Consider the following 26,925-nt stretch of genomic DNA (forward strand, 5'->3'; position numbering starts at 1 on the left):
ACTCATTTCAGCAACCTCACTGTATTAGCTAGCCACCCACCATGGCCTCAACCTTATGCACACCCTCCTCAGCCCACTGGGCTCTGATACCTGTGAGGTCACAATGATAGCTAATTTTATGAGTCACCTTGACTAGGCTAAATGATACCAAGATAGCTGGTAAAACATTGTTCCTGGGTGGGTCTGGGAGGGAGTTTCTGGAAGAGATCAGCATTTGAATCAGTGGACTGAGTAAAGAAGATTCATCGTCACCAGTGTGGGAGGGAAAAGAAAATGCAGGCAGGTGGCACATTAGTGACCACCCTCCAGAGCCCAGTACCTCTGGATCCTCAGCAGCTCCAGGGCTGAGACCTTGACCAACTGTGAAAATGGATCTGGCATCCCAAGGCTCACCTGGCAGGGAGAGGCAGGTTATATGGTTTGGCTGCATCCCCACCCAAATCTCATGTCGAATTGTAATTCCCACATGTTGAAAGAGGCTCCTGATAGGAGGCAACTGAATCATGGGAGCAGACTTCTCCCTTGCTGTTCTCTTGATAGAACTCTCAGGAGATTTGCTGGTTTAAGCGTGTAGCACCTCTTTCTTCACTCTTCCTTCTGCTCTGCCATGGTAAGACGTGCTTGCCTCCCTTCACCTTCTGCCACGGTTGTTAGTTTTCTGAGACCTCCCAGTCATGCTTCCTATTAAGCCTGCAGAACTGTGAGTCAATTAAACCTCTTTTCTTTATGAATTACCCACTCTCAGGTAGTTCTGTACAGCAGTGCGAGAATGAACTAATACAGCAGGCAGGAGGACGACCCCTCCCCTCCTCTCCCTCGTCCTTTTTCCTGTCCCTGAGGATGGATTTCCCGAGGGGAATGTAAGTCTTACTGTCACTTCAGAATTTTACATAAGTAAGTCTGTTGATTGACAAAGTAAAAAAAAAAAAAAAAAAAAAAAAAACTGGTCTTTCTAAAGCTATTAATTTCAACTTAAGTATCTTGTTATCAGTTCACAAATCTTCTCTATCACTTTCAAGAGAGATTTTGATGAATGTTTAGTCCTATTCTAATTATATTTTCTTAAACATTTTCAAATTTATTTTTAATTTTAATATTAGATATTTTAAATAGGATTTCAATTGTGAAAATTTCATTATTTCAATAATTCTGACACAAACTAATAATTCTAACACCAAATGCAAACTTGGTAAAATTTTCATGTCTTTTTCAATTTCAGAATCACACATCCCTTTTCTCTTTCCTTCCCTTCCTAAACAATTCAGCAGTAAATTTACTTGATGGCACAAATGTGGCACGAGTCTGCACTGGGACAGCTGGGATAGGGGCTTCAGAGCAGGGTCTGAGGCCAAGCTGGTGTTGAGGGTATCTATGTGTGGTGAGAGGGTGCAGGAGGGCACCTAGCACAGGATGTAAGGACCCTGCAGGAGGATTAGGACAGTGACTCCACGCAAAGGTGGCCTGCCGTGGGGGCTTAGGAATGCAGGTGGTAGTGAGGAGGACACCCTCATGGGAGCAAGCCAGTGTGGTTTGTAGTGTTAGAGCCAGAATGAATGAGAAGGGGTCTCTGTGGAGGGGTAATTGTGTTAATCAGATTTCTTCAAAGGAATACACCAAGGGATAGATAGCGATAAGTAGGAATAGATTTCTCAAGAGGAATTGACTCACTCGATTGTGGAGGCTGAGAAATCCCAAGATCTGCCTCCTGCAAGCTAGAGTCTTAGGAAAGCCATTGGTGGAGTTTTGTCCAATCCTGAAAGCCTGAGAACCAGTGGGGCCCAGGATATAAGTCAGGGTTTGAGTACAAAGGCCCAACAACCAGGACTTTTGATGTCTGAGGGCAGAAGAAGACAGATTTTCCAGCTCAGAGATGGGGGAACTCACCCCTCTGCCACCTTTCTGTTCTATGGGGGCCCTCCAGACATGTGATGCCTGCCCATGTTGGTGAGGGTGGACCTTTCTTACTCCACTGATTTGAATGCTGATCTCTTTCAGAAACTCCCTCCCAGACACATCCTGGACCAATATTTTACCAGCTATCTAAGTGTCACTTGGCCTAGTCAAGGTGACTCATAAAATTAGCATGACAGTGACTTCACAGATATCAGAGACCATGCAGGCTGAGGAGGGTGTGCGCAGAGGCTGAGGCCATGGTGGGAGGTTGGCTCCTACAGGGGGGTTGATGAAACAAACAAACAGCCTCAAGATGATGGACACCAGGTTTCTCACCTTAACAGTAAGGGTTACAAACACAGAAAATAGAGGAAACTAACATGAACCTTTTGTGTTGGGATGGAATCAGAGATATTAATTCAATTACCAGGTGTTTTTCAACCTGTTAGACATGTATGCATAGAGAAATAACTGTAGGTGTGCTTGTTTGCGGTTGAGTTTGCCTGTGTATATTTGTATATACATGAATACACAGAATAGATTTCCTTTCACTGTCATCTGGGAAGTTCTGGGGTAGCATACCACAATCACAGCTCAAATCTTGTTTTCTAAGTGCCACATTCCACTGGGGGAAGAGGCTAGTTCCAGGCTGGAGACAAAAAAGTAGATGGGTCTGGGCCATCTCATGCCAAAATTTAAGGGCCTGCTCCAAGAATGATGAGGACTTGTCAACGGACACAGAAGCCAGCTTGGATTCTTCCCACTAGTAATATTTGGAATATAGTAATATTTGGAATAATTTAAGCAGCAAAATAAAGATCATAACAGATTATAATCCATCAAATTAAATAGGAAACCATAAGTCCATAATTATATACATCAGTAAATCAATAAATTGAAAATGTGATGAGATACAATATATTCTAAAAATGTTACTCTATAAAGTGTTAATCAAACCATGCATCATTAATAAAGGGGAACTTTGAAACTTTGTAGGAGGCAATGAGACAAATGTTCATCTGTCAAAAATGTGTTACCTGAATCTAACCTTAAGGAAATGGCAGATTAGCCAACATTGGGTAAGTTTCTACAATCTGGCCTGTAATCTTCAAGCATTAAGAACACAAATCAAAGAAAGACTGAGAAACTGACTCAGGATGAAAGAGACTAGCTATGCATGGCAACTAAATTCAGCACACAATTCTGAACCAGTTCCTTTGGACACTGTTGAGATGGTTAATAAAACCAAATAGGGTCTGAGGATTAGCTGGGTGAGAATGTTAATTTTTTAGTTTTGATAGCTGTATTATGGTTTTGGAGAAAATGCTCGTTTGTAGAAAATTCACACTGAAGTGTCCATGTATAACGGGGCATTAGGTTAGCTACTTACTCTTAAATGGCACCGGAGAAAAAGAAATTGTACTGTGCTGGCAAGCTTTTCAGTAAGTTTGAGACTTTTTCCCAGGAAACATTATTTTTAAGAAATAAAGCAACAAATGTAACATCACTTGCACATTTTCAATTCCATATGTCAGATCCACTGTGACAAACTAAGAAAACTTTTACAAATTCAAATATCAACTATACAAATAATATTCTTATACTTATCACTATAATATTAATACTATTATAATTTTCTTTACCATCTCTATGCTTAATTCTACATCTTTTTGGATTAAGATGTTTGCTCACTAAGAAAATGATTACACCATGACACATAAACTGAGGCCACCATCCAAAGCTAAGTGAGGTTCCCCTCTTAGGGAGCTCATATTCTAGCCAGAATATGGGACTTGAATATGCACGCACCTGTAGCAGTGTATCTCACAACAAAAAAGACACATTGACCCCTTCTGAAATTATGATAACAGAGACCCCAAATCTACTCCCTACAAGTGGGAAAGACCAAATTATCTAGGTTCAAGTCACACATTACCTCATTATACACAAACCTGCATGTGTTCCCACACACATTCACACAAACACACGTGCACATGCACACACTCTCTTTTCACCAGCCCTTTAGATCCCCTGACCTATCTACTGCCCGATTCCTCCCTGACTTCTTATGGACATTCAAGGACATTCAAATTACATTAGGGTTGACTCTGCCGCTCTTCTGTGTGTCTCACTTTTATGTTTCTTCGATCATGATTCTAAAGACAGATTAATAACCCTCTTCAAAGAAAGTGTATGTGACAGAAAGGGTATGATATGGAAAGAGGTCTGAGAAAGGTCAAAATTCCTACAGCACCCAAAAGAATATACAATTTTTGACCCATGATCTATATACATTGCAAAATCTGTCAGTGTAGTCAAGTTTTGAGAAATGCAAGGGCAATTTAATAGCAATCACTTTCCTTTGCCAAAGAACCCAGAGACTACAAGGATGAAAATTAAAAGTAATTGTAGTGTTCCTCTCCCTGTGTCCAGAGGTGGGGAGGTGGGAAGAGGTAGCATGGGGAGAAATGACAGATACAGGTGAGGGGAAGGAAGGCAGCAAACCACACTGCCATGTGTGTACCTATGCAACAATCTTGCATGTTCTTCACATGTACCCCCAAACCTAAAATGCAATTAAAAAAAAAAAAGTAATTGTGAGATTACCATTCTTAGAGATAATGATGTGTGCATAATAAATGAAGAGGCTGCATTTCCATATATTAAGGCATTTGGACATATTAACTGATTCTGCTAATGACATATTTGGGACAGACAAGTGAAAATATACCTACAGTTCTTCCAAAACTTGACAAATATATTTACCTTTTAAAATGAAGACATACAGTTAATATATCACTATCACACCCTCTCTGTTCTCTTCAAAACATTCTGCCAAGAGTGTTTGCTAGTGCACTTTCCAGTCCAGTGGACCCGCACCCATGTACTGACAAAAGCCAGCAGTCACCTTTCAGCAACAGGGTACCTCTTTACATGATTAACACTGTGTTTGCTTCCAATTTCAGGAAAAGGATGGCTGGCAAGTAATTCGTTTGGCAGGTGAGATTAGTTTGGTTTTACAATTGTGCATTTTCTTAACCCACTGAGGAAGTCAAGGCCCCCTGAATCTCTCTGCTGGCTTCAGGCTGTATCTGTGAGCACCCAAGAAGAGGGCGGTCTCCAGTCAGAACATGGCACCTGTGCAGGTGTTTAGCTGTGTTATTGTTGGACACACACACATTTGGCATTTAAAGCAAACTAAAAGATTCTTAAGGTTTCTTCTGAGCAACATCATTTGTTGTGTTTTTAAAAAGAACATAAGCCTCGTCCTCATTCCTTATTAATATTTTTAATGCAGGAGATAATCTCTCTGAGATGATTTCCTACTTTAAAAATATGTATCATACTTATTTATAAAATAATTTTAGTTTATTTAATATATATTTAAATGTTCACATTGTAAGAGAGTAACTGCTTTAGGATTGTAACATCTTCCCCCTCAGACTCCCACATTTCATGTCTTTATTTCCCTAAATTAGAAAGAGCTGCCACCCCTAATTCAAGCTATCATTTCATTTTTATATGCTCCTAAGATTTAAGACTGGGCATGGTAGCTCATGCCTGTAATCCCAGCACTTTGGAGAGCTGAGGTGGGTGGATCACTTGAGGTCAGGAGTTTAAGACCGGCCTGGCCAACATGGCAAAATCTTTTTTTTTTTTTTTTTTTTTTTTTTTTGAGACGGAGTTTCACTCTTGTTACCCAAGCTGGAGTGCAATGGCGTGATCTCGGCTCACCGCAACCTCCGCCTCCTGGGCTCAGGCAATTCTCCTGCCTCAGCCTCCTAAGTAGCTGGGATTACAGGCACGCACCACCATGCCCAGCTAATTTTTTGTATTTTAGTGGAGATGGGGTTTCACCATGTTGACCAGGATGGTCTCAGTCTCTTGACCTCGTGATCCACCCGCCTCGGCCTCCCAAAGTGCTGGGATTACAGGCAAAATCTTATGTCTAATAAAATACAAAAAAAAAAAAATTAGGCAGGCATGGTGCTTCACACATGTAATCTCAGCTACTCAGGAGGCTGAGGTGGGAGAATCGCTTAAACCCAGGAGGTAGAGGTTACAGTGAGCCAAGATCGGGCCACTGCAATCCAGCCTGCACAACAGACAAAATGAAGTTGGAATTATTATTTTTTCATTAATATTTAAACAAGGAATAAAGAGGTATACATAAAGGCATATAATGTGATGATCTGATATAGGTATATATAATACATCTATGTATTAAATATACCTATTCATCTATGTATTATATATACCTATATATCTATGTGTTATATATACCTATGCATCTATGTATTATATACACCTATAGTGTTATATATACCTATATCAGACACATCCATCACCATCCATACTGGCTATTAGATCCCCAGAACTTATTCATCATGTGACTAAATGTTTGTACCCTTTGATCAACATCTATTTCTACCACTACCAGCCCCTGGAAACCATGATTGCATTCTTCACTTCTGTGAGTTTATTTTTGATACCTCATACAAGTATAATCATGTATTATTTTTCCTTTTAACTGGCTTATGTTACTTAGTATAAAGTCCTCAAGGTTTATCTAAGTTGTTGCAGATGGAAGGATTTCCTTCCTTTAATAAGGCTGTATAGTATTCTATTGTACATGTATACTACAATGTATTTATCCACTTCACTTATTAATGAACATGTCAGTTATTTCCATGTCTTGGTTATTGTGAATAATGCTGCAATAAACATGGAAGTGCAGATATCTCTTCTAGCTACTGATTTTTGTGCTTCTTTCGGATATAGACCCGAAAGTGGGATTGATGGGTCATGGTAATTCCATTTTAATTTTTTATGGCGTCTTCATACTGTTTTAATGAATATCTGTACCAATTTGCATTCCCACCAACAGCGTACAAGCATTTCCTTTTCTCCGTATCCTTGCCAATACTTAGAATCTTCTGTCTTCTCAATAATAGCGTTCTAAGAGGTAGGAGATGATATATCTCACTGTGGTTTTGACATGTATTTCCCTGATGGTTAGTGATATTGAATACTTTCCATGTATCTATTGGCTATTTGTGTATCTTCTTTAGAGACATATCTATTCAGGTCTTTTGACCACTTTTTCATTGATTGTTTGGGCCTTTTCTATGGAGTTGTGTTTTACATATTAACCCCTTATCAGATATATGGTTTGCAAATATTTTCTCCCATTCCATAGAGTTGTCTTTTAATTTTGGTGATTGTTTCATTTGTCATGCAGCAGTATTTAGTTTTATTTGTCCCAAATGTTTATTGTTGTTTTTGTTGCTTGTGTTTTTGGTATCATTTCTAAAAAGTCATTGGCAAGACCAATGTCAGAGAGTCTTTTCCCAAAGTGTTTTGCCTAAGAGTTTTATAATTTCAGGTAATTTTTCCAACATATTTATTAAAGAGACTATCATTTTCCCATTGTGTATTCTTGGCGCCTTTGTCAAAGATTATTGATCGTGGGTTTATTTCTAGACTCTCTATTCTATTCTATTAGTGTGTCTGTTTTTTTGTGCCAGTCATACTGTTTTTATTAGCACAGTTTTATAATATACTTTAAAATCAGGTAGTGTGATGCCTCCATCTTTGTTCCTTCTCAAGATTCTTTTGCTCAGGATCTTTTGTGGTTTGATACAAATTTTGAATCTTTTTTTTTTATTTCTACAAACATGAACTTGGAATTTTGATAGAGATGGCATTGAGTCTATAAAAAAATTTGCATAGTATGGATGTTTTAACAATATTAATTAATTATTATTGTTAATGCTGACCTCTTAAAATGATTTTGAAAGTATTCCATTCTCTTCAGTTTTTTAGAATGATAATGAATCATGAGTGATCAATTGGTTTCTCAGTTGTCTCTACTGGGCTTCTTTCAAATGAGTCATATTCATATTTTTTTTTACAGGTAGGAAGGGATCAACCATTTTTATTGATTTCACAGAAATATTCCTCATGTACCTGGCTCTCACATTTGTATTCATTTTCTATGCCACATAACAAATTGCCACAAAATAGTGGATTAAAACAGCTCCTTTATTATCTTACTGTTTCTGTGGGTTAAGAGTCTTGGCATGGCGTACTCTGTCCTCTGCTTAGCACCTCACAATGAATTGTTGAAATATTTCACGTTTTTGTGTTTCCAGGACTGACATTCCCAACTTCTTATTGGCTGTTGGCTAAGGCAGCTCTCAACTCTAGAGGTATCCTGTGGTTCCTTGCTGCATGGCCTTGCCATTAACTCTCTTGCAATATGGCAGCTTCCTTGTTCCAGCCCCCAAGGGAGAGAAGTCTTCTTACGCGTGCTATAAAGATGGGGTGTGTGTGTGTGTGTGTGTGTGTGTGTGTGTGTGTGTGTTGTAACATCCCATCACTATTGCCATATAAAATAACCTGATCACAGGACAAGATTAAGTGGCAAGACCATAGGGCCACTCTAAGGCCTGTCTGCCACAGCATTTAAACTCTTTCTTTGAAACTCTCTTGGTAAGAAGCATTAGAAAGTATTTAACATGTAAATTAGAAAAGATATCACTGTTGTAGTATTGTCATGTGGGCCTCCTGTGCTTCTCTGGGGAAGACTCAGACAGTAGAAAACCAACAACTGCCCTAGCAAAAGACTAGACTTTCTGATACAGAAGTCTAAACACAGACAACAAGTATTTCTTCTTTCAATCCCAAGTGTGATGGCCTTTCCCCCCACTGCCAATTCAATGAAACAATGCTAAAATTAGCCATTTGTTTTTGCTATTGTTATTGTTGTTACACTCCTTTGGCACTTAACACAGCATATCCAACATTAACTTTGTCATACGCTTATGTCCTGCCTCTAAAGAGGAAGTGCTCTTTCTCTCCTCTGATCCGGTTGTGCAACATCAGTGCCTCTTCCAGAGGTGTTACCATTACCCACCTTTTCTTAAGCTCTTTGTGCATCTGCCTTGTCATTCCTAAAATTTACTGGAAATGAATGAAGGATTATTACTCTCTGGCAACCTACAACACCTACAAGAGAACCTGGCATGTAGTAGACTCTCAGTTAATGTCACTGACTGGATGAATAAATAAATGAATGATTACATTGTACTTGGAAAATTAAAACCTCTCTCGGGGGTATGTATGCATTTTTGTATCATTTTATACATTCAACATATGGAATAAATTTAGATCAAATAAACCCATAAGAATCAACATCAACTCAATGACGGAAAAAGACGTCACATGTTCAATTAGTTACTCAGGTCCCTAAGATAATGCATGCAAATACAAAGATTAACTCTAAATCCAAAGTAAGCAGTTGATAAACAGATATTGACACACAGTCTGCAGGTACACAATGAATGAAATCCCTCTTCTTTTCAGAAACTCTCTAGATGTTAGAAAAACAAAAAACATACTGATCCAGAAAGACAACACCTGTGTCAACATCAGGGACTCCTCCCACCCATGCACATCCCTTAACCAGTTCAAAAGGAGTGGACGGTCCAGAGGCTAGAACCTGTGCCCAGCTCCTCTGAATGTACTGATCCAGCCAGCACTGTACAAAGTGCAGAAATAAAACACGCCTGTACAATGCGACTGAAATCTCATTTACCCACCTAGATATTTTAAAAATTCTATACCTGACCTTTAATAAAAACACCTTTTTAAATTGCTTAAACATAACACTAAAATATGAGCAAATAACTTTGGCCTTTGAGAGGTGGGTAAAAAAGGGTAGTAGGGGGATATCTGAAATCTGTCTTTTTTCCCTTTCTTTCTTTTTTCTTCTTTCTATTCCTCCTTCAATCCGGAAACAAGTAGGCAAGTGAACACCAGTAAATTTAAGGCATACAGGTCTACCTGAGGTGCAGAGGTATGGTTCAATGGAAAGAGTCCTAGACTAAGAAATAGAAGCCCCTAGTTGTAATCCTAATTTTCCTCTGGACTCTAAGAGTAAATCATTTCCAATTCTCAGCCTTAGTTTCCTCATGCATGAAAAGAAGCTGCTGGAGCAGGTGATTTCAAAAGTTCTTAGAAAGGTGTGATGCATTTGGAAAGAACTCTAAAGAGTCCTTACAATCAGAGTAAAGATTTGGAGGGTTGAGAATGTATGTAGTTTCAGAATCAATAATAATAATTTGTTTTTTACTGTGGAAAACTTCACCACTCTTTTCCAGATGGCTTTTTCATTAAACACCCTCAATATTATTTTTCATTGTGTTCTTGAGACTGCTTTCTAGTTTCAGTTCACACATATTTATGCCTTCTAAAATGTTCTCTAAGTTGGGAGTTCACCTGGAAGAAGTCAAAATGAAAGTGTACCACCCCACCAAGCTGTCAGTGGCCCCCCACCGAAATCAAACCCACTGAAACTGATCCTCCTCGCTAAAAATTTCAGGTTCCTTTCTCTCCCCATGCCAAATTGTTCACAAAATCTAAACCAAGGAAACAGTGGGATTTTAAAGTCAATGTACACATTTTGTGAAACTCTTCTATCCTCCTTCCCCAAACTATTCACTTCTTTGTTTCTAAGGTGGAATATATTGGAAATTAGAATGCAAGGATTCACTTACATTCATATAAATTTTCGCACTGGAAAAATGTTTCATTTAAGCCAACTCTGTTTTTTTTTAATTTTATAATTTGTTCCAAATTACCAAGATATTTTATAATAGACTTGAATTATCTGAAAATTCTCTGATAAGCATGACAAATAAACAAAAAATGAAAGAAGGGGGAATGTTTACTCATATTCATACCTAATATATTGCAATTATTTCTATGTCATATATGCCCTCATTTCTTTCACAAACCTTATTGCATTTATCTTTACCCACTGGTATGCAAGGATGCCATTATTACCTTCATTTCAAAGATGAAACAAGTTCAGGAGAACCATATGACTTTCCTGAGTTCAACAAATAAGCTAAATGAAGAACCATGTCAGTGCTGAGATTTGTATCCATATGTGATCCCAAAGCTTATGGACTTGCTCTTTTACCTCTTTGTCAGCCACACCAAAGAAATATTCAGTAAGTTTAAAACGTTTGGTGGCAACATTATTAAATTCTAAAGGCAATTCATATTTTTCTGTACATTCACTTCCTGAAGTTTTTAGGATATTAACCAGTCCCTAACATGTAATGGCTTTGGTCCAACTAGTATAAAGCATGTCAGATAAACTAATCAGAGATAAAGAAAATATTAATACATGAGTAGCTAACCATTGGTGGAAACTGGCAGGAGAGGGAAGGTTTACAGATTTAGGTAACGTGTTCTGCGTACCTGAAATTTTCTCTTGGGTATTTTCAGACTACCATAACTCCTTCATGAACACGAGAGACAGGACACATCTCTGTTTTTTTGTGGTTACTCCGACCACAAGAATGTCCAGAGAAAAAGTCTACACGGCCTGTGCAACTTGTCAGAAGATGTCACCAGTACACGGTGGTGTGCCACTAAATGTCTAACAGCCAGGTCTTTGGAGAAAAACAGGTCCTGATTTGTGGTATTTGCCAGTTTCCATGGTGTAAATATAATGACTGTGATGGATTCAAAACCTCAAACATGTCATCACTGACTGCAAGTGGGGAAGAAATGAACGGTGGCACACACTGGATAGTATTTTCACTACACAGAAACAACAGGAGCAACCACTAGATTGTGGGATAGGGGAACATGCAGTCAAATAATTAGCAAGTGGCAAATTTCGAATATTCTCTTTTTAAATATAACTTTTTACATGTTAGTTAATATTAATTTGTTAGTTAATTTTTTTTTTTTTTTGAGATGGAGTTTTGCTCTTGTTACCCCAGCTGGAGTGCAATGGCACAATCTCATCTCACCGCAACCTCCGCCTCCTGGGTTCAGGCAATTCTCCTGCCTCAGCCTCCTGAGTAGCTGGGATTACAGGCACGCGCCACCATGCCCAGCTAATTTTTTGCATTTTTAGTAGAGACGGGTTTCACCATGTTGACCAGGATGGTCTCGATCTCTTGACCTCATGATCCACCCGCCTTGGCCTCCCAAAGTGCTGGGACTACAGGCTTGAGCCACCGAGTTAATTTTTAACTAATATCTATGTATAACAACTGCGTCACAAAATTTCTGAAAACTTTGCAGTCCACGCTTGTAAGCTGGTGCAAGTGAGTTCCAGCCCTCAACTGCGACTATTTCAATTCTTGCTCTAGTGTAGGTTGTTAGTTGGGTGGATGTTTAGGGATTTGCTAGCATGTGTTAAGTGTGATTAAGTATATACACTAAGCTCCAGCAAGAAGATACCAAATATGACAGTTTAACCTTAGAGAATAAAGGGTGATGTTAGATTCTCTGTCTGAAATACTTTCTGTTAGGGAAACAGCAGGAGCAGAGAGCCTGGGAGCAGGCCCTCTGTGCTCTGAGAAGGATGGTACCCTGCTCCTAGTCTCTTCCACAGCAGCCTGGGTCCAGGGACAAGCACCCATGTAGCTGAAGGTGGCATGCCCACATTATACTCTATGAACTTTCCTTATTAAACCTTCCCAACTGTAGGGCTCTAGAAAGATTTTCAAAAATGTGGTTTTACAAAGTAAGTGCTATAATCTGTTGGCTTTCTTTTATCATCAGTAGTGCTACCTCATCATTATCCAAACTTTCACAGAAAAGGTGAAAACCTTGAGAGTAATTGCCACCTTGCCACAGTCTGGGCCTGCCAGCATCACCCTGCTGGTGACTTTATGTGTGCTGGGCTTCAGAAGGCTCCCCAGCTCCCACTGGGCTCTCAGACTCCCAGCTCTTTTCCCAGGTCACCTACCTGGACTCAGACATTTCCCCCTGGGATAGATGGTCTTTTAGTTATACTGCTTGAGTCCGTTTTTGCTTTTGTTTTTAATTTGGTCTTTATGTGTTTATCAACTATGTACTAACACCTTTCAAAAGGGCAGATCATTCTGTAATACTTATTATGGAATATAATCTCCGACTCTCTTCAACTGTTCAAAAGCACTTTTAGCCCCGTCAGCTGACTCTATTGGTACTTACAATTATTTCTCTCTGTAAGTCGCTTAGAGTGCAACTTTTGCTTTTCTGTTTTAGACTGTATCTATTAGTGTCCTACAGCAGGAGACGAAGATTTAAACTATCACTTCCTGTATCCCCATCTTCCCAATATAGTTACATCATAGTCAATGTTTACTTAATTATGACCATGTAAACTCTGTTCATAGCTGAGCCATATAATACACTATGATTACTTTTCCATTCTTGAACAATTTTTAAGCTCTGAAATTAAGAATTGTATTGTTTGTTTGCTATGTAAAAAGCAGTTTTCATTTATTCACTCCCAGATTGTCTCCCAATTGTTTAAATTCCCTTCTCATATACAGATGCATACCAGGTATTTATCGCTGTCATTGTCTTAAATGCCTTTCTTTCAGAGACTTCTAATAGGCCCCTTAGGTCTTGTGCTGTTAGCCTGAGATCCCAGTGCAGTGTCACGCTGAGGATTCTTTCTAGGATTGAGTCCTCTGCTCCCTGAATTCCAAGTTTCTCACTTATTTTAACAAAACAATTCCTTCGTATCCTCCTGAAAAACAGGTCATAGAAAATAAGTTTTTCAGACCTTACATGCCTGAAACTGTATTTTGTCTACCTTCATATAATTTATAAAGTATGATATGACAATGTAGTTTGGTGGGATATAGAATTCTAAGTTGGACATAATTTTGCTCAGATACTTGAATGAATTTCTTCTTGACTCTTATCTTACAGTGTGCTCTAGAGAAATCTGAAGCCATACTAATTCTTATCTTCAGTAAAATACTTTTTTTTTTTAACCTCTGAAGACATTTAGGATCTTACATTTAACCCTAGAGTTTTGAAATTTCATGATGGCCCTATCAAGTACAGGATAATTTGTATCCCCTACTCTTGAAAATGCAAGATCCTCAATAAAATGTTTTCCTCCCACCAGTTCCTCATCTGGATGTCTCCAGGACGATCCTACTTCTATGGCTCTCAGATTTATTGTTTGCAAAATGTGGATAATATTTATGGAGTACTTGAGAAATTAAAACATTAATATCAGTGACTCTAAGTGAAATCTGAAAAAGCACTAGACATTCTTGTTATCATTATTATTGTTGTTTTATCTGAATGAATACTTCCATATATTTGTTTTTGTTTTGCGGGTTTTTTTGTTTTGTTTTGTTTTGTTTTGTTTTGCTTTTAGCTATAGGGTTTCATTCTGTTGCCCAGGCAAGCATGCAGTGGTGTGATCGCTTTAAACAAAAACCATAGATCCTCCATCCTGGGACATTTTCTCAAATAATTTGTTTATTATTTTCTTGTTTCATATGGAGCTCAATTTCTCTTTGAATGTTAGACTTCCTAAAATGTGTGTCTATATTTATTATGTTCCCCTCTTAATTTTCAGTTCTTTATCTTTTGGCCCTACTGTCTTAGAGATTCCTTCAACTTTATCTTTTCATCTTGCTAATAGGTTATCCATTTCTCCTATCATATACTTAATTCCCTAAATTTATCTCATATTCTCAATTTCTTTTCTCTTTCTAAAAAATTCTGTTCTTATTGCACAAAGAAAAAAAGAATTTGGTAAGCTCTTTGATGATGTTAATAATGTGTATTTTCAATTGCCATCTTCCTGCACACACTCTGTGCCCTTTCATTTATTTATTTGTTTGTTTGTTTGTTTGTTTGTTTTGTCTCTTGTTTTTATGGCAGAGGCTTTCCTAAGTTAACTGGTGGACTTTTGTAGCTGCTCGTATTTAAGAGCGGGACACTAAAAATTTTTGGAAGCTTTGGCGTGTATGGAAATTTTCAACTGTGGGTTTGCTGGCAGAATCAATGACTGGATCATTTTGGAGGAATATCATCATATCAGCAGCTTTAGGTGTTGTATTAGTCCGTTTTCACACTGCTGATAAAGACATACCCGGACAGGCGCAGTGGCTCAAGCCTGTAATCCCAGCACTTTGTGAGGCCCAGGCGGGTGGATCAGGAGGTCAAGAGATCAAGACCATCCTGGTCAACATGGTGAAACCCCGTCTCTACTGAAAATACACACACAAAAAAAAAAAATTAGCTGGGCTTGGTGGCATGTGCCTGTAATCCCAGCTACTCGGGAGGCTGAGGCAGGAGAATTGCCTGAACCCAGGAGGTGGAGGTTGCAGTGAACCGAGATTGTGCCATTGCACTCCAGTCTGGGTAACAAGAGCGAAACTCCATCTCAAAAAAAAAAAAAAAAAAAAAAAAAAAAAAAAAAGACATACCCAAAAATAGGTAATTTATAAAAGAAAAAAAGGCTTAATGGACTCACAGTTCTATGTGGCTGGGTGGGGGCTCACAATCATGGCAGGTGAAAGGCATGTCTTACATGGTGGCAGACAAGAGAGAATGAGAGATGAGCAGAGAGGTTTCTCTTTGTAAAATCATCAGAACTTGTGAGACTCAGTCACTACCATGAGAACAGTATGTGTATATAAGGGAAGCCTATATACATACAGTATAGGGGAAACTGCCTCCATGATTCAACTATCTCCCACTATGTCCCTCCTACAACACTCAGGAATTATGGGAGCTACAATTCAGGATAAGATTTGTGTGGGGACACAGCCAAACCATATTAGGTGTCTTCTCTTGGGCTGATCAGATTTCCCAGAGAAGAATCCTTGAATCTACCTGAAAGCTACATACAGATCTGTCTACCTGCCCTCTGGGCTGAAGAGGGCTGGGACAGTCTCAATATGTAGCACATACAATTGCCTTTATTTCCTGTGTTCCGTGGAGTCTCCTTGTGATCTAATTTGACTCATGTCTGTCAATTCAGAAACTCTGTCTTTATCTCTTCAGAAAATAAAATTCTGGTCTCTTCTTGAGGTTAAGAGGAGTTTCCCTATCTTGCAGGGTAATGTAAATGAAGGCTTTGATACCTCTCAGACAGCCTTTCAGAGACCCCTCCAGCTTCCACTCCATCTGTACTCCAACTTTTGGAGGCACTGGGTTAGCCAAATTCTGAGACTTCGGTAAACTGTAAAATCTTGCCGGGCGCGGTGGCTCAAGCCTGTAATCCCAGCACTTTGGGAGGCCGAGGCGGGTGGATCACGAGGTCGAGAGATGGAGACCATCCTGGTCAACATGGTGAAACCCCGTCTCTACTAAAAGTGCAAAAAATTAGCTGGGCATGGTGGCACGTGCCTGTAATCCCAGCTACTCAGGAGGCTGAGACAGGAGAATTGCCTGAGCCCAGGAGGCGGAGGTTGCGGTGAGCCGAGATCGCGCCATTGCACTCCAGCCTGGGTAACAAGGGCGAAACTCCGTCTCAAAAAAAAAAAAAAAAAAAAAAAAAAAAAAAAAAAAAAAAAAACTGTAAAATCTTTTTGTCACAGATGATTTAGACATGACTTTTCTTACTGTTACGTCAGCAACTACCTGTTTTTCTGCTTTCTAGCTTCCCAAGTTCTTGCTGTGGAACTTAGAGAACTCCTATTATCTTTATTTTTATGGGTTAATGCCTTAAAAGTTGTTTTTGCTGATGTGTTCATGGAATTCTTGGAGGAGTCTGAAGCAAACGCGAGTGTTCAATTTGCCTATAAACAGAAGGACCCAAATTAATCTTCCCTCTTCTGCCTTTATTTTGTAAATACTTCTATTTCCTCATGGATACATTTCCCCTGATATCACCACAACATCCTCCTCATCCCCTTCAAAAAAACATAAAGAAATATCAGCAAAGTTAGAAATGCAATCGATATTTTCATGCCATCCTAACTTTGGCTTTGGTTAAGTACTTAACTCTAAAGTCCAGGCCAGTTTCTAATGAGGCTAAGGTGTCTCTAATCTTGTTTCTGTCAAGCCAAACATTTGGGCTGGGTGCACTGGTTCACATCTATAATCCCAGCATTTTGAGAGGCTGAGGTGGAGGTGAGGGAATGTAATTAACTTCTCTTCCCAGATCCTCAAGGGGCGTGGTTTCAAAGGCAAGAACTTCCTAGCGACATGCCTGACCTGTCTTCTTTCATGTCTCCATCTGGGAGCTTAGAGGTCTCTGTTTAACTTTCATGTGCTCAAGAAGATAGACTGCCCAGGTAGGCTTCCTTTGTTTAGAAAAGCCCATGAAAAGCTATGGGAAGACTGTGGGCCAAACAACAAATCAGATGTCAGAAATCAAAGATCAATCACTCTAGCAGAAGTTAAAAGAAACTCCTTTCATAGGACAAAAAACTTAAATGGGGTGTTAAATGGGGTGGGAATAACTCCCAGGTTAAAAGTCCCCTTCTTTCTCATCTGTGCAGACTCCATCTCTGGATCCCCTCCCACAACAGCATGGGAGCTCACTCACTCACTCCATCTATTTCTTCTTTCTCTGCCTAAGTAAATCACTTTCTGTAGAACTCTTTGGAGTCTGATATTTACTTGAACAAGCTCACTACGCTCGGTGGGGTCCTCTCCCCCATTCTTGGGTGAGTGAGGGACCAAGAGCCTGGAAGAACAACCTGAGCCCATCATCTGCAATTTGGTCACAGAAGTATTGCTTAAGGCCAGGAGTTTGAGGCCAGCCTGTCCAACACAGTGAGATCTCATCTCTACAAAAAAAAATCTTAAAAATAGCCAGGCAGAGTGGTGTGCAACTAAGCCCCAGCTACTAGGGAGGTTGGGGCAGGAGGATGGCTGGAGCCCAGGAGATCGAGGCTGCAGTGAGCTATGATCATACCACGGCATTCCAGCCTGAGCAACAGAGTGAGACCCTGTCGCTAAAAGAAAAAACAACAAAACAAAAAGAAATATATGAAAGGATTCATTCAGATAAAATAATGTTAATAATTATAATGACTTAAAAATGTGTAGTGCTTTTTTAGTTTTAACTTACAGTCACTGATATTAATCTGTGTTAAGTTTCAAGTACTCCACAAATATTATCCGCATATTGCAAATGAGAAAACTGAGATCAATAGAAGTAAGATCAGCCTGGAGACATCCCAGTAGGAAACAGTGCAAGCCCCATGTCAACCCAAGACTCTCACCCCAGACCCTGCAGTCTATCTGCCATGCCACATTGGCTCTGGTGTTTTTCTCATAACTAAACTGATAAGGCCACATTCTGTCTGTAAATAAAAACCAGAGTGAATTGCATTGAACTCGCTTCTTTGCGAATGAGGAGGATATGTAAGGCAAATCCAGAACTAGGGTTCAACTGGACCCTGTTACTTGAAAACAAGAGAGTTGTAGTAACCAGCACACACTCAAGTCAAAAAGCCATGTTGAATGAGAATAGAAAGAAGCCACCCAACTGAAGCCTTAAAAATCAAGAGTAGCAAGCTTATAAAAATTAAACTGAATCTCCGTCAACAATGAGCGAACTGGTAGGGCACTGTTGTGCTGAGCTGCCGGACTCCCACTCCACACCCCAAACTTCCTATGGTAAAGACCTAACTCCCCTTAGAACATGATCATATGAGGAGAGAGAGTCCTTAAAGAGGTAATTAAGGTAAGATGAGGTCATTAAGGTGGGCCCTAGTTCAATGTAACTAGTGTCCCTATAACAAGAAGAAATGGCTGGGCTCGGTGGCTCAGGCCTGTAATCCCAGCACCTTGGGAGGCCGAGGGAGGCAGATCACAAGGTCAGGAGTTCAGAACCAGCCTCACCAATATGGTAAAACACCATCTCTACTAAAGATACAAAAATTAGCTGGATGTGGTGGCACGTTTCTGTAATCCCAGCTAGTCAGGAGGCTGAAGCAGGAGAATTGCTTGAACCGGAACCTGGGAGGCGGAGGTTGCAGTGAGCCAAGACTGTGGCACTGCACTCCATCATGGGGTACAGAGCAACACTTTGTCTCAAGAATTGGAAAAAGAAAAGAAAGAAGGAGGAGGAGGAGGAGAAGAAATGTGGATATGTGGAGAAAAAATGCCAGGAAGACCCTGGGAGAAGACAAGCCACAGAGAGAGGCCAGGAGCAGACCCTCGGCCACCACCTGCCCCACCTGCCCATGCCATGATCTCGAATTCCTGGCCTCCAAAACTGGGCCAACATGTTTCTGTTGTTTCAGTCACCTCGTCCAGGTACTTTGCAGCCCTAGCAAGTGAACCCAGGAACCCAAAATACGTTGAACCTGACAGAGCCTGATCTATCAACCCATGACCCACTCAACACTGTTCCCCGGCACTTATAGAGGTTCAAAGACTCAGTGTTATTCTTCAAGAAAGCTTATGATCAATCTGGGGAGGGGGAGATGATCCAATCCAAATATTCAAAAATGAGAGGCTGGCACACAGCACTGACCCATCCTGGCCACTGGCTGCCTGTGCTCCGCAAGAGCACATGCTCCTGGCCCTGTGAGCTTGCTAGACATAGAATCTGACTTCTTTGCCTGTCTCTCCCTGCTCTCCCACTCCCTGCCTGCACTCTAGCCTCTCATTATAATGAACATCTGAGGTTTCACAGTGTGTCATTCCCTTCACATTCTTTGTGTGTCCTGGTGCTCCTGATGGCCCTTCCCCTTTTGTAAACTGACGTGTTTCCTAGAAGATGCTCACCACATCTCCAGAACTAAGTTGAAGTGTGGCCACCTCCAGAAGACTTTCCCGGAGCACTTTCTGAGACCAGCTCAGGGCTTCCTTCTCCCTGCTCCCATCCTTTCCTGGCTCCCTTCTGCAGTGACATCTGGGTGGCTCTGCTGGCACCTGCTTAGGCTTAAGCCCTGCCAGGATGAGTTTCCTCCAGGGCAGTGCTGTGTGGGGCCTGCTGCAGGTGAGAGGGTGGCGCCTGCATACCCAGGGCCCTTCTCCTGCTCCCAACACACCAAACCTCTCTTTGTGTTGCTTGACAAGCACAAGAGCTTTTATTTTTAAACTGGGAGAAAATAGAGAAAGAGATGAAAAAGCACCTTTCCACTCTTCATCCCTTAGATTGATTTTAAATATCCAGACAGAGAGAAACTAGAGGCAAAAGTGGCCAGGCTCCTCCAGAGCAGCAGCTATCAAAGGCGAGTTCGAGGCCTTGGGATCCCAGAGACCTTTGCAAGGGGTCCAAGGTTTGAAAGCTTTTTACATAGTGGCACTAAGACATGTTATCCCTGTTTCCATTTTCATTCTCTCAGTGCAGTTTCTGAGCCTATAGGAACCTCATGGCCTCACTGTTCTGATAGCATGTAAAACCAGTAGATTCTTCAGCTCTAAAAACATCTCTTAAAAAAAGATAGATAGATATGAAATATTTCACAAATTCTCATGTCATCCTTGTGCAAAAAAAAAGTCTCTTTTAATTAGCACAGTCAATATCAGTATATGCAACCCAAATAAAAAAAAGTCCTGTGGGGACCACAATAATCGTCAAGAGTGTGAGAAGTTTCTGCTTTCAGAGAGCTGGAGAATCTCTTCGCCCTAGAAAGATTTGGGAGGACCCGTGTAAAGCTGAGCTGTCTGGACTCCAAGTGACAAATGTGTGTACAGCGGTGGGAGGGGACCCTTGTCTCTGCCTCTAGACAGAATCCACTCAAGCTCTGCAGTCCCAAAAAGCAAAGGTTTAGAGAACATCAGAACAGCCACATTAATGAGAAGCTAATATCCCAATGGGCTACAACAAAAGCATTAGGAAGGAGACGTACAGGAAGAAGACATGAGAATATGCACTCTTATTTAAGGCTCAGACGCCCAGCTATCTCCACTACTTCCAACAGTCCTGAACTAGAAGAGTATTTTTGTTTTCTTTTTTGTTTTTTTTTTTTTTCCTCCAAGCATGGTGAAACAGCTTTTAGAAAATCCATGCACCAAGCCCGAAGGGAGAGTGGATGGGTGGTGAAGTCACCATTTTTCTTCTGAGACAGCCATTTGTCATTAATTAACACAAACTATATTCAATTTCCCCAAGCTGCCGCCAGCTCTCTTACAAATTAGTTCACTTCAGCAAGATTTCACTGAAAATGTCAGTAAACTTATTTTTCCACTAATTATTATCTAAATTCTAATCAAATTCCAACTGACAATTTCTGTATCGTACAAACTAATTCTAAATTCTTAAAGAGGAATATATTTAAAGAACAAAGCTTTTAAATATACTTGTTGTTTAGTAACAGGGTCTTACTGTGATGCCCAGGCTGGAGCACAGTGACACAATCATAGCTCACTGCAGCCTTGAACTCCTGGGCTCAAGTGATCTTCCTGCCTCAGCCTCCTGAGTAGCTAGGACTACAGGAGCATACAATCCCCTCTTGGCTAATTTCTTTTACTTTTATTTTTTAAGAGCTGGTGTCTTGCTGTGTTGCTCAAGCTGATCGTAAACTCGTAGCCTCAAGCGAATCTCCTCTCTCAGCCTTCCAAAGCACTGAGATTACGTAGTTAAGCCACTGTGCCTGGCCCTATCCTTAAATCTTCTTAAGAGAATAATGCAGAGAAGGTTACCTAAGTAGTAAAACTTGTTTTAAAACAAAATTAAGGAAAAGGACATTGTGGTATTTTTGTGAGAAGAATTGACAGATAAGTTAATAGAAAAGAGTTATAGAAGACACATACCCCTTCACACCACTCATGGAAATGTACGTGATATTTTCAATACAGAATACATCACAAACCAAAAGGTAAAGATGATTCAGTGTGACTAGTGTTTAAAACATTTCAATCTTAACTAAAGTTAGAACTTTACCTTACACTTTATACCAAAGATAAGTTCTATATGTATTGGATAGTTAAATATTTTAAAAATAAAACACAAAAGAAAATATGTGTGAATCTTTACTCAATCCTTATAGAAAAGGACTTTCTAAACATTTAAACAATCAAAAATAAAAGAAAAAAATATTGTTAAGTTTGAATGTTGAAACATAATAGCCACATAATATAGCAAAAAATAAGGCAAAAAACTGGAAACATTCATAGTAAGCATGATATAAGGTAAAGTGTCTTCATATATAAAGACCACCTGTTCAAGAATGAAACTCAGAAAGACTCAAAATCCTTTTAAAATATGAAAATGACTAAACAGAAAATTCACAGAACTAATACAAGTGATTAACACATTTGAAATTAGGTTGAACCTCACCAATTGGTAAAATAAGGAGGCATGTTTTACCCATCCAAGCACTAAGAGTCTGTGGATGGCAGCTTCCAGTGCTGGCAAGAAAACATTGAAAAGAGCACACATATATTTTCCTTCATGAGGCAAATCTGGAAGTACACATCAAGAATCTTTAAGAAGACTTAGAACTCAAAAAAACATTGTTAATCAGATAGAGAAGCTAAGTTTATTATTTACAGGAATGCACCCCACAGCATTATCATTGCAAACCTAGACAATGCTTAGTATCTCCCAGTCTCAATTCCTCCAGTGAACACCAGGAATAGTAACCTACTTGTGTATACATTATATATGGAAAGCACTTGAACTAGAGCTTGGCATAGAGCGGGCACTTAATAATTCTTGTTTGTTTGAGAAGAGAGTCTCAATGTGACGCCCAGGCCAGAGTGCAGTGGTGCAAACTCAGCTCACTGCAACCTCCACCTCCTGTGTTTAAGCAGTTCTCCTGCCTCAGCCTTTGGAGTAGCTGGTATTACAGGCATACACCTGTAGTAGAAACGGGTTTTACCATGTTGATCAGACTGGTCTTGAACTCCTGACTTCAGGTGATCCACCCACCTCAGCCTTTCAAAGTGCTGGAATTTCAGGCATGATACACTTCATCCAGCCCAATGTATAATTGTTTTTACCATCTTTTGCTGTTCCAGCAAAATTCTGATGGCAATTTCTGGCTGCTATTTCGCCGTTAGTCTCCTGCTAAGTAGCACCTGATAGATGTAGGACACTCACAGCTTCCAGCAGGCCACAAGAGAACTGTTTCCACTCAAACACTGACAATTTTGAAAGCAGAGGGATTTGAAGGAATGCATACATATATAACAAATTCACTTATTGAGACTATTCCCTTAAGATGGTAGATAATTGAGGAATGCTATTTTTATAATAGATATTTACATTCATAATTACTGATTTCCGATTGCCAGTACATGTGGCAAAATAATTTTGGGGGATGATGTGTGCTCAAGTGTGAGAAACATAAAGATACAAGATAAATTTAATACACACACACACACACACACACACACACACAAAAACATATAGGATGAAAATATATATGAGATATATAAATAAATTTATACAGATATAATATATATTATATCTAATTAATTGCATATAAAGATATAGACAGAAATGAAGAAATCAGATAAATTAGTCACTTTATGAAAGAATTCATCATCACCCATAAGACTCTAAATCTTACCTAATAGCCAAAATGTAATTAATTGGACTTTTAAAGGTAAAATTCTTATTCAGTATCTCAGGGACACATGTATTTCAATACGTGAAGTAGACATGACACATTTATTTAAATTTGAAAGTCATAGTTAATGTCTGCTAATCTCCCTACACAAATTCTGAAATACCAACACCTAGCTGTAAATAGTTGAAAGTGTGACCACAAAGAATGTGCCCATAGGCGGCTTATCTTAGGGAGATTAACCTGCTTTTTCAATTTATTCAATTATTAGAATCTTAAGAATTAAGTACTAACATTTTCAAAGTGCTAAAAAGACCCCAACACAATAATAACTCAGAAAGCTTGGACAAATAAATATGGTGACTTTAAAACCATAGCCATTTACAAAGGAATTCAGAAATAATTTAATTTGATTCAAAGAGGTTTAAATCAAACAACAGACTACCAGAATGAAAATAATGCTTTGATCAATTTTTTTTAATTTTAAAACCTCATATGAACTACACTGTTATCCTGTGTTCACCAGAGTCATTTATCAGTATATCTATCCACTTTCCAGAATGGGGGGTCGGGGGGAGAAGCTGTTACATCGGCATTTTTTTAACCTTCTCCTTTCTACACATTAGGCCTTTCTTGTGTGTGTCTTACAGAAAATTTGCATTTAGAGAAAGGAAATTTTAATCACTTGAAGAAACACCCTCTTGACCACACCAAAATCTTTCACTCCAAATCCCAAGCCATTCAAACATGACCCACGTTACAGAAATGAGGGAACAATGGCCATAAACTCTGCTTCCTCCCCCTAAACTCAACTTAGAGATTGTGTGTGTGTGTGTGTGTGTGTGTGTGTGTGTGTGTGTGTGTGTGTATATATATATATATATATTTTTTTTTTTTTTTTTTTTCTGGTCTTGTCTCAGTCTCTTCTATGGATCAGTTTTCCCCACAACTCAGTAATGAGATGAGGTAAGCCATATCTTTTCCAAATTACAGAGGCCTAGCAAGGCAAAGGTAGAGAGGAAACAAGAAGACTCTAAAATAAGTATGGAGGCAGACACTCCTTGCTCTCAGCTTTAGCCCACCAGTAAACATACTCTCACAACGTTTTTCCTTTGTAAATTCTGAACAAGTTTCATGAGCCAGTATCTCACAAACATCTGCCTTCATTATAATTATATTTCTATTTCAGCTGCACCAAGCTATTTACAGATGAGCCTGTTCATAAAGAGCTTTATAATTAAGCAAACAGAAATATCTTTTTATAGGATGCAGATCTAGGGGTGATAATCACACACAAAATACACAGCAACAGTTGCAAATAGAGTGTTTAACGCTAGTTATATAGTTAGTGATGTGCTCAATAAAGCCTGACATGTCTTTGTTCCTAAATACGAGAAAATATGGTCTTTGCTACACAGCAGTGTAAACTATTTTCCTATTTTTTTAAGCAAAGGCCACATTTTTCAGGGTGGGTTCTTAAAATGTATGTGTGTATGTGTTTTATATAACAACAGGGTTATAACACACGTTCTCTGGCTTAGTAAGGCTTAAAACATGCCTGGGATTTGGAGAGAGCTGATTCTAAATGTAAGCAGCAACGTATGGTGGCACAGAGTGTGACAGATTAAATTAGTAGATAGTAGAGATTATCTGATGGAACTCTAGAAGCTGCTGGCAGACAAAAAGAAACCTACAATACTTATTGAAACAGAAAAGGGAATTGCTCGTGTTCCAGTAAAATCTGCCTGAACCCTTGGATATTTCCCAAGAAGGCCAATCTCTGCTCTCAAAAATTCCCATAACTCTTACCTGAAACCTTTCCCCGTCTCAATGCTTCAAAGCTTTCATTTGCAGAAAATGTTTGTAAATCTTCTTGACCATCCAGAAGTCATGAAATCCCAAACCCTGGGTAGGAAAAAATAGCCATTGTTTGCTAAGATTCAGCCTTGGCACAGAAAAGGTCATATGTATCAAACAGCACTTTGTTTTAGAAGATATATGTACAGCTCATATACTGCTCCTGAGATTATGCAGTGGTGCAATGCTTTAGAAAATGATCTTAATTTGAAACACACACACAGAGAGAATAAAAGAGCAAGTCTAATAATAGTAATGCCCTTTGACCTGGTAATTCCAATTGTACAAATAATTATGAAGAAAAGAAAACTCAAAAAGCATCAATAAAATAACTTTTATCCAGCAAGAGATTTATCATATTGTTTACTATTGTCATAAAATAAAAATGGAAGGTCCTCAAATGTCCAACTATAGGGAAATGGTGAAATAATTTATGGCAGGTATATTCAGTGGAATATTCAACAGCCATAATATATTTGTTTTCTAAAAGTTTATAATGATTTGGAGGAATGTTTACTATACAATATTAATGAATAAAAGTAGGACGAATGACACAATATAATATCAACTGCATATATATGAAAGTATAATAGATGGGAGTTTCAACATAGTTTGTCTCTCTTTTGCTTGAGTCTTTTTCCTGGTCTGTGTATGTGTGTATGTTTCTTATTTTCCTCCAAGCCTCCACATCTTCTCCTTAGGCCTTTCTCTCTCCATAATGCATAATGAAAGAGGGAGAAGGGAACTCTATTGAGTTCCTTCAATGTGCCCAGTGACATTCAGTCTTGTGAAATCTTTCCATCTTCACTCCATTCATGAGGAATTGTTATCATAAGCCCATTTTAAAGGTGAAGAGAAGTTCCAGTGTGGTTGCTCACACCTGTAATCCCAGCACTTTGGGAGGCTGAGGCACAAGGATCTCTTGAGCCTAGGAGTTTGACGCCAGCCTGGGCAACATGGTGAGACCCCATCGCTACAAAAAGTATGAAACATTAGCTAAGTGTTGTAGCACATGCCTGTAGTCCCAGGTATTCAGGAGGCTGAGACAAGAGAAATGCTTAACCTCCGGAGGCTGAGGCTGCAATGAGCCAGGATGGTGCCAGGAAGCTGAGGCTGCAATGAGCTGTGATGTTGCCACTGCACTCCAACCTGGGCAACACAGTGAGATCCTGCCTCAGAAAAAAAAAGAACAGAATGAATAGATAAAGGCAAAGGGAGTTCATTTGACGCTATCCTGCTATTAGGGACATCGTAAAAATTTAGATTTGGGGTCCGTCTGTCTAAATCCCAGCTGACTAAGTGAATCAATTCTTCTCCCATGTTTTCCATGTTATTTCTCTGATATTGGACTTAAAAGACCCACTGTAGGGGGACATTGGTGTGAACTTCAGCAAATAGAGCATGCTTCCCAAGTTCAAATACAACCCAATGAGTATCAGTCACCCATCAATTTACCTAATCCTCTCAGCCTACTTCCACAATCAGCTTTCATAACTTAAACAGTTAAATGTATTATGAAGTAGAAAAAAAAAAATAACACCAAACCAATTTAAAAGATCAGACTGTTACTCAACATCCGATTGCCCCAGCCAGTGGGTATATTCTTCCTTAAGATTTCTATCCACCGCGTGAAGAGCTCCTTCCTTTCAGTTTCATTAAACTCACATCCCTTTTGTTTAAAGGTATGTTTTCTGATTGCTGATGTCTGGGATTTGGCAAACTTGAACACAGACATTCAGGTTTACTGTCTTTTACAATGTGTGGGCCTGGAGCACATTCCCTGGGCTTCCCAGATCAAAGCATGTCTAGGCCTGTTGCCCTGTCTGGAGACATCAGGTAGTTTTCCTGAAGTGAAACTACCTAGGTTTGCATGCTAGTTCTGTATTTGAATGGACTACAGCTCTGTATTAGTCCATTTTCA

This window comes from Saimiri boliviensis, chromosome 1 (genome assembly GCF_048565385.1).
Source record: "Saimiri boliviensis isolate mSaiBol1 chromosome 1, mSaiBol1.pri, whole genome shotgun sequence".
NCBI lineage: Eukaryota > Metazoa > Chordata > Mammalia > Primates > Cebidae > Saimiri > Saimiri boliviensis.